This window comes from Phyllopteryx taeniolatus, chromosome 13 (assembly GCF_024500385.1).
Source record: "Phyllopteryx taeniolatus isolate TA_2022b chromosome 13, UOR_Ptae_1.2, whole genome shotgun sequence".
Lineage (NCBI taxonomy): Eukaryota > Metazoa > Chordata > Actinopteri > Syngnathiformes > Syngnathidae > Phyllopteryx > Phyllopteryx taeniolatus.
Genome location: NC_084514.1, coordinates 11,584,111 through 11,596,220, shown reverse-complemented (window position 1 = coordinate 11,596,220; position 12,110 = coordinate 11,584,111). Strand labels below are relative to the sequence as shown.

Here is a 12,110-nt window from a genome sequence, read left to right as displayed (position 1 = left end):
AGGGTAGTTCTGTTTTTTCGTCCATCTGTGTGTTGGTTGGCAGGCTACTTTTTTATTCATGGCGGATGACATTATACTCTCCTCTGTAAACATACAAGCAATGGATATTGACATGGATATTATTTTGTCAACATAATGATGTAGCTTTGGGTTGGCTCTCTGTCAGTGCAAAGCCAAACGTTATCTCAAGGTTATTTATAACCAAGCCTTAAACGTTGAGGGAACCAACCAATTGAAGTGTGGTCTTCACACACAAATGTTATCCACATATTGTATACGGTTGTATTTTGTTTGGACTGAGAACAATATCTAGTAGTGGTTTACTAATAATATACAAAATACAAATAATACAATAATACAAATTATTTGTATTATTGTAGGCTATTATTTGTAATTATTTGTATATGAAGAGGGTGGGCCAAAAGTGGGAATACAGGTGTTTCACATTTTAGATGTGTATGCTTTTGTATAAGCTATAGATGTCAAATAAGCATTGTAAATGAGAGGGTTGGGAGTGAATGAATTTTAAGTGTGTTCATTTTTTATCTAAATACAATCAGCTGTGGAAGGTCTAGGTAATTATTGCCTATGAATGAATGTGGTTGGATGGTCGCTGGTGGGGCAGTCATGCTTCCATCAGACTGCCCCAGGTCAGCTGTGGAGTGAATGAATGATGTGTGCAATTGCATCTTTGAGTCCATTGAAAACGCGCTACAGTATCAGTCGTATGCATTGTATTTTTTATTATCCAAAGCATAATTCTGAACTGATTACGATTCGTCAATTAATCTAAAATGCATTTTTATGGAATATGGGAGGCGTCACAGTATCCGAAAAAAGAAATTTGAGAACTTGCGAACTCCATCCAGAAAAGTCAAAGATTCCCAAATACAAATCTGTGAGTCTGGCTACTATTCCCTGCTGCACTCTTTTGAAAAGTTTTGTGTTGAATTCAATTCTGCCTCAGGTGACCCAGTTTAACTTGACCAACAGAGACCTGACCAAAACAAGAAGTGTGGTACGGCGATGGCGCCCTGAGTAGGGCACCTTAATGCCCAATTTGCTCCCTGCGGACCACATGAGTCATTCACTGCTCATGTGTGTATCACTGATGGGTTTTTTCGTGCTTGCTGTAACCACTTGTGATGGATTAAATGCACATTTAATGATACAAAATGAATGCTTACAAATGTTTAATTTCATGACAATAAAAAAATGTATGCTTCTGCTGATTGTTTTAAAAGGAACCAAAGGTAGCTTTTTATTCCATTTTTGAGTAGCTGTTAATTAATTTATGATTTAAAAATGACTTATGTGAAAAGGGTCATTAAAACAACTAAGCCAGTGATTTTATTACTTTACTTTTTGATTTTATGATGATGATTTATGATGATTTTATGCACGTTGTGTGTACATGATTAGAACATCTGCTTACTCCTAGTATTTAATATGGTTTTGCCTAAATCCCAGATTCAGTATAGAGTGAAATGCAATCGGTGCGTTTTAATGAAAATCTGAATACATAAAAAGCTGCAGCATTGCACACATTACTTTAAAAAAAGTCAAATTAATCTGGTCAGCCCAAGAGATCCCATTGTGTTCTTCTCCTCCTCCAGTGCTACTTCCATGTCACCTGCCTCGCCGTCTGTCCCAGCCACGCCGCCAAGCACTTTCTCCTGCCCGAGCCCCCCCCGCTTCCTATACGTTGCCTGGTTCAGCCAACCACCCTCACTCCTCGAACATCCAGCCACCAAGATATCCTTCAAAAACCAATATCAGTTACTTCCTCCGCTTCGGCCTGCTTTTGGGTCCAATTCAATATCGCACAATCACCAATCGTGACAGAATACTCTGGCCCCAAAAAATGGACTCAGCAAACCCAGAAGCATTGAGGAAAGCGCTCACCCTCCAAAGCGCCCAGATTGACAGACAGGACAAAGTTCTTCGCGAGACTATGGACTCCCTCCACAACCTCGCTCAACAAGTTTCCCTCATATCCTTCCAGATGCATTCCGGCACCTCTCCTGTGAGTATTCCTCCCGAACCCGCAGCCGCCGATCAACACCTCCTCCCTTTCAAAGAGCCTCATGTCCTGAACTGTACTCGGGGGATCTTGGTTCATGTAGTCATTTCCTGTTAACCTGTTCATTAGTTTTTTTACCTTCAACCATTGAGTTATCCCACAGAACAATCCAAAGTTGCTTTCGTCACCAACCTGTTACGCGGCAAAGCTAAATGGGCAACCGCGCTATGGCACAACTCTTCCCCATTATTCATGTAATTCCACTCCTTTTCCGCCGAATTAAAAAAGGTTTTTAATCACTCCATCCAGGGCAGAGAAGCCACGCGGCGTCTCCTTACCCTCACTCAGGGCGCTAGTTCTGCTGCAACTTTTTCCGTAGAGTTTAGAATACTAGCGGGGGAATGCGGGTGGGATGACGTCGCACTGAGGGGGATTTTTTATAACGGACTTTCAGAGCAGCTTAAGGACAAGCTCGCTGGCCGGGACGAGCCCTCCTCACTCGAGGAATTCATAACCCTAACGATTAAACTGGACAATAGATTGTGGGAGAGGGCGAGTGAGTGAGAGGTTGTGGCGCGCAGCTTGGTCCCCTCCGTGGACACCGCGCCGCATCACGAGCTCCCGGCCGCCTCCTCGTCACCCCACGCTGCTGAAGAGAAGCCTATGCAACTCGGAAAGACCAAATTAGACCCTCAGGAACGTCAGCACCGTGTTAAGCAACGTTTATGTATTTATTGTGGACAGCCAGATCATTTCATCACCACCTGCTCTTTGAAATTAACTGAAAGACCCGAGTGCGCCGTGGTGAGCCAAACCAACACCTCTCCTAGCTCTCCTTCCCATATTACCCTTCCTTCGTGTATCCTTAGTTCTGATCGCAACACCCCTGTCACAGCCCTCATTGAATCCGGTGCAGATGACAACTTTATCCATGATGGTTTGACACATCAGCTCCAGCTTTCCCTCAAAAACCTCCCTTCTCCTAAAAAGGTTACAGCCCTGGATGGGCGACTCATCTCCCCTGTCACCCACCAAAAAGCTCCGTTCACTCTACCTATCCTTGAAAACCATCCAACTTTTTGTCATACCTTCCCCTGAGACCCCATTAGTTCTTGGTATCCCCTGGCTCAAAAAACACAACCCCGCCATCGATTGGAGCCACCTGTCAATCACCAGGTGGAGTCCATTCTGCCACTTCCAGTGCCTTCTCTCCATCATTCCGCCTTCCAGCAAACCTCGGTCACCTGCCATACCTATTGATCTCTCCCGGGTTCCGGAAGAATACCACAACCTCTCTCCTGTCTTCAGTAAAGACCATGCCATCTCACTTCCTCCCCCACCGCCCCTATGACTGCGCCATTTACCTGCTGCCTGCTCTGTAACATTTCTCGCCCAGAAAAGGAAGCCATGGAAAACTATATCCGTGACTCTCTTGCCTCTGGATTTATCCGACCCGCTTCTTCCCCCCTGAGGGTTGGATTTTTCTTTGTTGATTAAAAAAGACACCACTCTCTGCCCCTGTGTTGACTTCCGAGGCCTCAACGACATTACCGTGAAACACAAAGTGCCACTGCCTCTCATAGACCCTTCCTTCGAACCCCTCTACGACGCCCAAATATTCAACAAGTTGGACCTGCGCAACGCCTACCACCTTAATCGCATTAAGGAGGGGATGAATGGAGAACCGCTTTCAATACACCTCTCGGACATTTTGAGTATCTTGTCATGCACTTTGGTTTAACCAACCGCTGTGTTCCAAACCTTTAGCAAAGATATCCTCCGTGATATGTTGAACCGGTTCATCTTCGTCTCTTTGGTTGACATTCTCATCATCTCCCGCTCTCTTGAAGAACATCGCCACCATGTCCGCCAAGTCCTTCAGCGTCTCCTTGAGAACCGTCTCTTTGTCAAGCCTGAGAAATGCCACCCCGGAATCACCCGCAGTCTTCCAGTTCATTCAACCCTTCTGGTGGCCCAGCCTGGTTACAGACACCCGGGAATTCGTCCTTGCCTAATCCGTCTGTGCCTGAGGCAAGGCTACACATCAACCCTCAGCTGGTCTGCTGCGCCCCTTACCCATTCCGAGCCGCCCTTGGTCCCACATCTCCCTGGACTTCGTCACTGGCCTACCCCCATCTGAAGGTAACACTGTCATCCGCACCATTATTGACCGGTGTTCACAATGTACCTCTTCCCAAATTGCCCTCTGCTTTAGTCTTCAAATGTTCAATAGGGCTGAGGTCAAGTCTGTGGGAAGGCCATTCCAGCTGTAGCTAAGACCGCTCCCTTTCCTATGATTGGTTGGCTCCGTGTAGAAGACCCACTTGTGAGAGCACACGTGTTTGCTATGTTGACAGCACTGACTCAGGAGCGGAGAGGTAGGCGGAGATCTTCGCTAGTGACGTAGATAAGCTAAGAGAAATTTGAATTACCTGATTTCAGGCCTCTTGACAGAAAAACCTCTGGAACTCAGGAATGCGTGGACAATTTTAATTAATATTTCACATGCTTACTGAGAAACCATAGAGACAATATTACATCTACACACACACACACACACACATATATATGTTAATTGCCTCAACATGTTCAACTGGATCTGGATTTTCATGTGTCAGATGTGAGTGGGTGTATGCAGTAGCAGTGTGTGTGAAAGAGTAGATGAATCTAAAAACACATCGACACACAAAATCCTGCTCCACAAACATCTGAGCTTTTAGGATTTCCCAGATGTTTGTGCAGTGACTCAACAGGCTTTGCATTACACGTGTTGCTAACTTCTCCTATTCTGCGTTTCTTTCTTAAATGTGTGATTTTGATTTTCCTCACTGCAGCTTACTCACTTTTCCCTTGGCCTTTCTTAGAGCGGAGGGAAGGTGTTGATTGATGGGAAGTGAAACTTCAGCACCACACTACATCATTAGAAAGCATCTGTCATATCTTATCAAAGAAGAGAAATTGAACAGTCGATAAGAGTTGCCACTGTGTTCTTGATCAGGGTAATATTATTTTCGGACTCAGCAAACTACATGTGAGGATCCAAGCCCCACAGGCTGAATCATCAGCAGGATGTTGCTGAGCCAGTAATTGCACGGGAATGTTTGTTTCCTTGTGCGTAAAATATATGCAGGCAACGCATTGCGATACAACAAGCTCCTAAACCCCAGATAGACAGTGAATAAACGCTTCAATACCCCAAAACTGAAACACAAAAGAAATTAGCAAAATCTATAATTTGAAATGAACAAATGTGTCAACAAAACTGTGTGTGCCTTGAGTAAAATATGCGAGATATACTAAAAATAAAGCCGGCAGAGCTCTATTACATCCAATTCCATGAAATCCATGTGGACCCCAAATCAGCCCACCACATACACACGTAGCCTAAATTATTGATACCCTCCGTTACAGACAGAAAACCCAGCAAAGATCTGACGCTGGGCATGTTTTGCTCCAGGAGGCTTTTTATTTAAAGTATTCAGACCCCCTTAAATGTTTCACTTTTTGTTATATTGCAGCCATTTTCTAAAATAATTTAAGTTCATTTTTCCCTCGTTAATGTACACACGCAGCACGGTGGACGACTGGTTAGAGCGTCGGCCTCACAGTTCTGAGGACCAGGGTTCAATCCCCGGCCCCGACTGTGTGGAGTTTGCATGTTCTCTCCGTGCCTGCGTGGGTTTTCTCCGGGCACTCCGGTTTCCTCCCACATCCCAAAAACATGCATAAATTGGAGACTCTAAATTGCCCGTAGGTGTGGCTGTGAGTGCAAATGGTTGTTTGTTTGTATGTGCTCTGCGATTGGCTGGCAACCAGTTCTGTCAGGTTGGATAGTGAACATTGGTGGAGTGCCATTATTAGGTCTCTCCAGAGATGCTCAATTGGGTTTAAGTCAGGGCTGTGGCTGGGCCATTCAAGAAGAGTCACGGAGTTGTTCTGAAGCCACTCTTTTTTTTTATTTTAGCTGTGTGCTTAGGGTCATTGTTTTGTTGGAAGGTAAACCTAGTTTGAGGTCCTGAGCACTCTGGAGAAGGTTTTCGTCCAGGATATCCCTGTACTTGGCCGCATTCATTTTTCCTTTGATTGCAACCTGTCGTCCTGTCCCTCTAGCTGAAAAATACCCCCACAGCATGATGCTGCCACCACCATGCTTCACTGTTGGGACTGTATTGGACAGGTGATGACCAGTGCCTGGTTTTCTCCACACATACTACTTAGAATGAAAGCCAAAAAGTTATATCTCAGTATTATCAGACCAGAGAATCTTATTTCTCCCCATCTTGGGAGTCCAACTCCACGCGGACGTTCATGTGTCATGAGGAGGTGTCTCGCACTGAGGAGAGGCTTCTGTCGGGCCACTCTGCCATAAAGCCTCATAACAGTTCAACTTAATAAGTGGTTGCCCATGCATGGCACAGTGAACTGCAATACAAATGAGTGAAAAAGGCTTATTTATGACAAATACTGTACATTACTAATCTGGAGCTCTTCAAAGAGGCACCTGTGAGTGGGCAGCCCGTTACAATAGCTTCGTTAACTTTCTCCTTTATTTATACTTTTACACCCTTTTTTGATAAATTAGTGTTCGTTTTGCATTGCCCTAACCCATTTTGGACTGTTTTTGTTATTTTGGCCATGACATTCTTCAGTGCAGAGTATCAGCGCTTGTTGTTGTTGTGAGTGCCTGTGAATTGGCAGCCCGTTTAAACGAGTTGTCTCCTTTATTTATACTTCCATCCTCTTATTCTTATTGCATTTGCACTATTACAGCGTTTTAGCCATTATATTTTATTCAGCAGATAATATCGTCACAATTAGATTTTGTTTGTGTTACAACATCCATAGCATCTAAAACAGCGATATCGATGCCAACCGTTATCATGTCAAGGGCGTTTTGCATTGTTGGTTAGCATTAATCTAAGCGGACGTTCCTTTTAAATACACAATGTTTAATTATCTTGATTTTATGATTAGTTTGACAGTAAACTTCACCTGGGAGTGGCATTCAACAGCTTGAAGCCTCGTTTTTGATGAATTGTTCACCATTTGCCAAACTGCTGCTTATTGTGAAGTGAGTTAAATTGAGTTCACTGCCACCATAAAGCACTGGTATCTCTAGTTTGAGCTCACAAATATTTTTTTATATATTATTATTTGATGGTTATTATTATTATTTGTGTTATGGTCAATCTTATCCAAAGCACTTTGTTAAAGCTGTGTTGTTAAAGTGCTCTATTAATAAAGTTGATTTGAATTTGTGGCTTAAAGGCATAGTTTGCTGTTTAACAAAAAAAATTAAAATAATAATGTTTCAATTGTTAAAGCTGTCTGTCTACCTGACAGTAGAATATTTCTCAATGATCAACCCTCTCTGGCCCCATCTTATGGCTCTAATTTTATTTTAATTATTATTTTAAAAATGACTCTGTGTGAGGAGGACCAGAATCAGTGACGGAAGCCGTGACGGACCAGTTGACAGTCATTTCTCATGTACTCCATTGGATTATTTAACTTCAGTAAGGAAACAAAAGTTAAAGAGAAGGAATTGGACAGTTCTCTTGACACATCAATGGTAAACATATGTAATGGTGATGTCCTACGACGACGGCTTCATTGCCGGGCTTGGAAAACACGCCGCCAACGTCACCGTTCTCACCGAGTCATCAGGTAAGATTAGCACCTTTTTTATATTTTTAATTGATTGCACATTAAAAAAAATACATCAAACCGGTAGCATTTCGTGGTTGGCAATACTCCATCATGAATAAATCATCCTAGCAATGTAGCAGCCTTCGTGTGCAGTACATGGTAACATTAGTGAGCTTGCCGTGTTTGTTTGGGCGGAGATTCAAGGGGGCTGGAGCAGGGAGTGAAGTGAGGCTACATTCAAATCTTGCTAGCCGTTTGAAAAGTGAAAACTTCACCTTTAATGCAACTATTTGTACTTATGGGTTTAGAGCTATAATGTATATTTTACATTAACTGAACATAATACCGACTTCTGTCTGATAACAGGATCTTGTGAATATCACTTTTTTTCCTGATTTATAAATGCAGAGGGGGTTCCATCCATTTTCTGTACCGCTTATCCTCACTAGGGTCACGGGCGTGCTGGAGCCCATCTCAGCAATCTTCGGGCGAAAGGCGGGGTACACCCTTAACTGATCGCCAGCCAATCGCAGGGCACATATAAACAAACAACCATTGGCGCACACATTCACAGCTAAGGGCAATTTAGAGTCTTCAATCAACCTCCCATGCATGTTTTTGGATGTGGGAGAAAACCGGAGTGCCCGGAGAAAACCCACGCAGGCACGGGGAGAACATGCGAACTCCACACAGGCGGGGCCGGGATTTTAAGCCCGGACCTCAGAAATGTGAGGCAGATGTGCTAATCAGTCGTCCACCGTGCCACCACTTTCAGATTTTTTGTCTTTAAAATAGGCTGAACTGCCGTCATGCATGATGCCATGTGAGACTTTGGATTATTTTTTTAAGCATACCACCACCACAGCAAGGTGTCAGTGATGGCAAAACAAACAAAAAGAAATGTAATGAAGACCATAAATGGATGTTAGACATAGAAAAGCAGTACACGTCTGTCCTGGCTTAGAATGGAATAACTTCCCATTTTACACATAACTGGACCCTCACTTTCAAGGAGTTCATCTTTGAGTCACTTATTCTCAACAATACCTTAACAACAATAACAAAGACGATGAACTTAATATAGAGCTGAGATAGCTATGCACTGTATATGTAAGGTGACTTGCATATCCTTCATCCGTCTGCACAGACACTGTGTTCATTAGTTGTAATCTTAAAAGATTAATTTCAATACTTGCAATGTTAAAATATAGCCTGAATAAAGTTTTAGGATGATGATGTTTGACGCTTGGACACATTGTTTCATTTTTAACAAATTCCTATACAAATGTTTCTCCGTCCCTCCGTTCTCTGTACCGCTTTTCCTAACTAGGGTCGCAGGCACAAATGTTTTTATTAAATTATTTTAAATTTGATCACATTGGAAGCCATCAAGCATCAATTGTGTTAACTTTCATTGGAAGCACAAAACAGACCAATGTACAAATCTAAACTGATCTGCTTTCAGTGCTGCCGTAATACTATTGATTTACAAAGCCCTTTCTGTTCTGGCTAATATCCCTCTTTTTATTTTAATGTGGTGAATGTGCGTGTCTGCATTTGTTACTTAGCATGGAGGATGTGTATGTTCTGACCACATTAAGGCTTATTTGTCTTGTGGCTTCTGGTTTGCACGAGCTTTGCGCTTTATCCAAAAGAACGTGAAGAAGAAAGAAATTATTTTAAAATCATGAGTATTGGTATTATCCTGTGATTCTTGGTTTAACACACTAAGAGCGTACAGACAATGCATACAAGCAAAATGTTTTCCTCTTATATCCTTAAAACATTTTTGACACTGTATTCACTTTATATTCCCTAGTGTCCGCACATTATAGAAATCTGAGTGTGCATAGGGGCTATACAGTATGTAAGAAAACAATATAATTTGGATGTAATGTTACTACATCATTCTTTAGGGCACAAATTGCAGAAACTATTTATTTTCTTATCTAGCACACAAAATGTTCTTAGTTGAACTTTGTTTGATGAAAGATTGACAGCAGTTCTTTTCTTTGCCTTGTTTATTTCCTCTATTTTCTTGTGTTTGTAAAGTGTGACTTAACCAGTGGAAGAAACGGAGTCAGCGCAGTGAAGAGACATTTAAGTTGCATAACAAAAGCTTCACATTTACAGTATTTGCTTTTGGGCTTGTTTAACATTTGGAAATTGTTAAGTAAAGACTAATTACTGTGACACCATTACATGATCTTACTGGCTGTAATCACGCCATTTTTATCGGCAGTAGCCTTTTTTTTTTTTATCCATCCATTTTCTATATTCACTTTAGTCCTGTTCAGGGTTACAGCAGGGCCTTGAGCATTTCCCATGCGAATTAGGGTGAATGGCGTCAAGATAATTATTTTTTTTCTTTCAACCACAATTTTGTGAATGCCACAAAAAAATAAAACCATTAACTATTCAATATGAATCTTAAACAATTAAATACAATTTTAGCTATGAAGAAGACACACCAGGGTAGCACAGTGAGGCATGCGGCTGGCCCATCTGCCTCATATTTAAAGGTTTTGAGTCTGATTCTCTGGTCGGACCTGTTCTCACAATCCCCCTCCAAAGGCATGCTAGGTTACATGAAATAGGTTAAAAAGTACAATGCCCATATGTGTGAATATGAGTGTGAATCATTTGATTATACTGTATGTGGAGTATGGAGTATGCCAATACAGGAACAGGTTAAATTGAAAGACTAGATGTGACAAAGCTGATCGATAGCTAATAACTATTTTTTACTATTCGTGTTACTAGCATGTAGCAGGAATGATCTGATAGATGACTATAGCTCAGGTTTCAGCTGGCAGTTAGCAGGTTTACACAAAAACTACAGTTAATTTATAATATAATGTTCACAATAGAGCCATTCCCCACCAATCGGGAGCGCAAATGGTGCAGTCCATTTCATTTTATGTCATTCTCCATTGAACCAGAACTTCATGTAACTTTGTTGAAGACTGCTGCATCAAATAGTGTAGCATATAGAGTCTATTGGATGTTTTTCTCTTTGTGTGGTTGCAGTTACCGAGTATCTGCACATTTGTTGACAGTCTCATTTCTTTATTGCTGCCAGTCGCAGCCACGCTCAGCACTCAATCCTAACTCTTTGTCACAACTTCTCGCCTCATCACATTGTTCCCTTTGTGTTTCTTTTTTAGGCATTTGTGTAGCATACTGCTGCATTCTCACTATTTGCCTCCCTCGCAACTGGAGAAACAACCAAGGAGCAAAGAATACATTCGAAATTGTTGGTTATGTTCGCGAAGGGCCCAACTGAATGTTCTCAAACCCCACCATCAATCCGCGAACACTCTTTACCAGCTGGTTTACAATGCCAATATTCTCAGTCATCTTGGTCATGGGTCATCCTAACTAGGGGTCATCTTCCACCTCGTTGAGACCACTCGAAGCATTTGGGCCACTCAAAGACTTCCAACTACGTCATCTCCATAAACCCCCTAGAGACATTTAGTTGGGCCCTACCCCAACTTAGCCATGAAGTTCAAATTTATTATTTTGCTTCCTGCATCTGCCACCTCCAGTTGCTCAAGTATGCTACACAAAAACATAAAAAATAAGCAGAGTGGGAGGAGTGAAGAATGTTATAGCATCATTGTGACGTTATCAAATGGCCGCTGACTAATGTGTTTGGCTGCCACAATATCATTTCGCTGTTGTTACATATCGCATTAATTTATGAATGCAAGGATTATCGTCACACAGGCCTTAACCTCAAATAAGATGTCAAAAAAACAAGAAAATCACATTTATTTGATCTGACAGGCAATGAATAACAATAATATTCTTTATTGAACTTGTGACCAAGTAGAGGGTTTAGTCAACAATAATCATGAGACTTTTACATGATGGTTTCATTCAAGTTTATTATTTTGCTTCCTGCATCTGCCACCTCCAGTTGCATGACAAAGCATGGCACAAGTATGCTACACAAAAACCTATAAAATAAGCAGAGTGGGAGAAGTGAAGAATATTATAGCATCATTGTGACGTTATCCAATGGCCACTGAGTTATGTGTTTGGCTGCCACAATATAATTTCGTTGTTGTTACATATCGCATTAACTTATGAATGCAAGGATTATCGTCACACAGGCCTTAACCTCAAATAAGATCTGGAAAAAACAAGAAAATTACATTTATTTGATCTGACAGGCAATGAATAACAATAATTTTCTTTATTGAGCTTGTGACCAAGTAGAAGGTTTAGTCAACAATAATCATGAGACTTTTACATGATGGTTTCTAGCTAGAATTAAGGAAGGCACTTAAGGCAAGCCTTAACTGTTATATATCCAATTGATTTAAACCTGAATACGGCTAAACAGATTATTCTGCAACAGAGCTGCCAGGAGCTAATAACAGAGGATGAAAGCAAACTGGAGCAAATAAACGAATGCAGATGCAAGGGT

At 41.8% G+C, this 12,110-nt stretch overlaps 1 protein-coding gene across 1 annotated transcript in view; it reads right to left on the bottom strand.

Annotated features, from left to right (window-relative positions):
• alk (ALK receptor tyrosine kinase) overlaps nucleotides 1-12,110 on the bottom strand; it is a 446,825-nt gene that overhangs the window by 146,399 nt on the left and 288,316 nt on the right. The gene's annotated exons all lie outside the window — the stretch shown is intronic.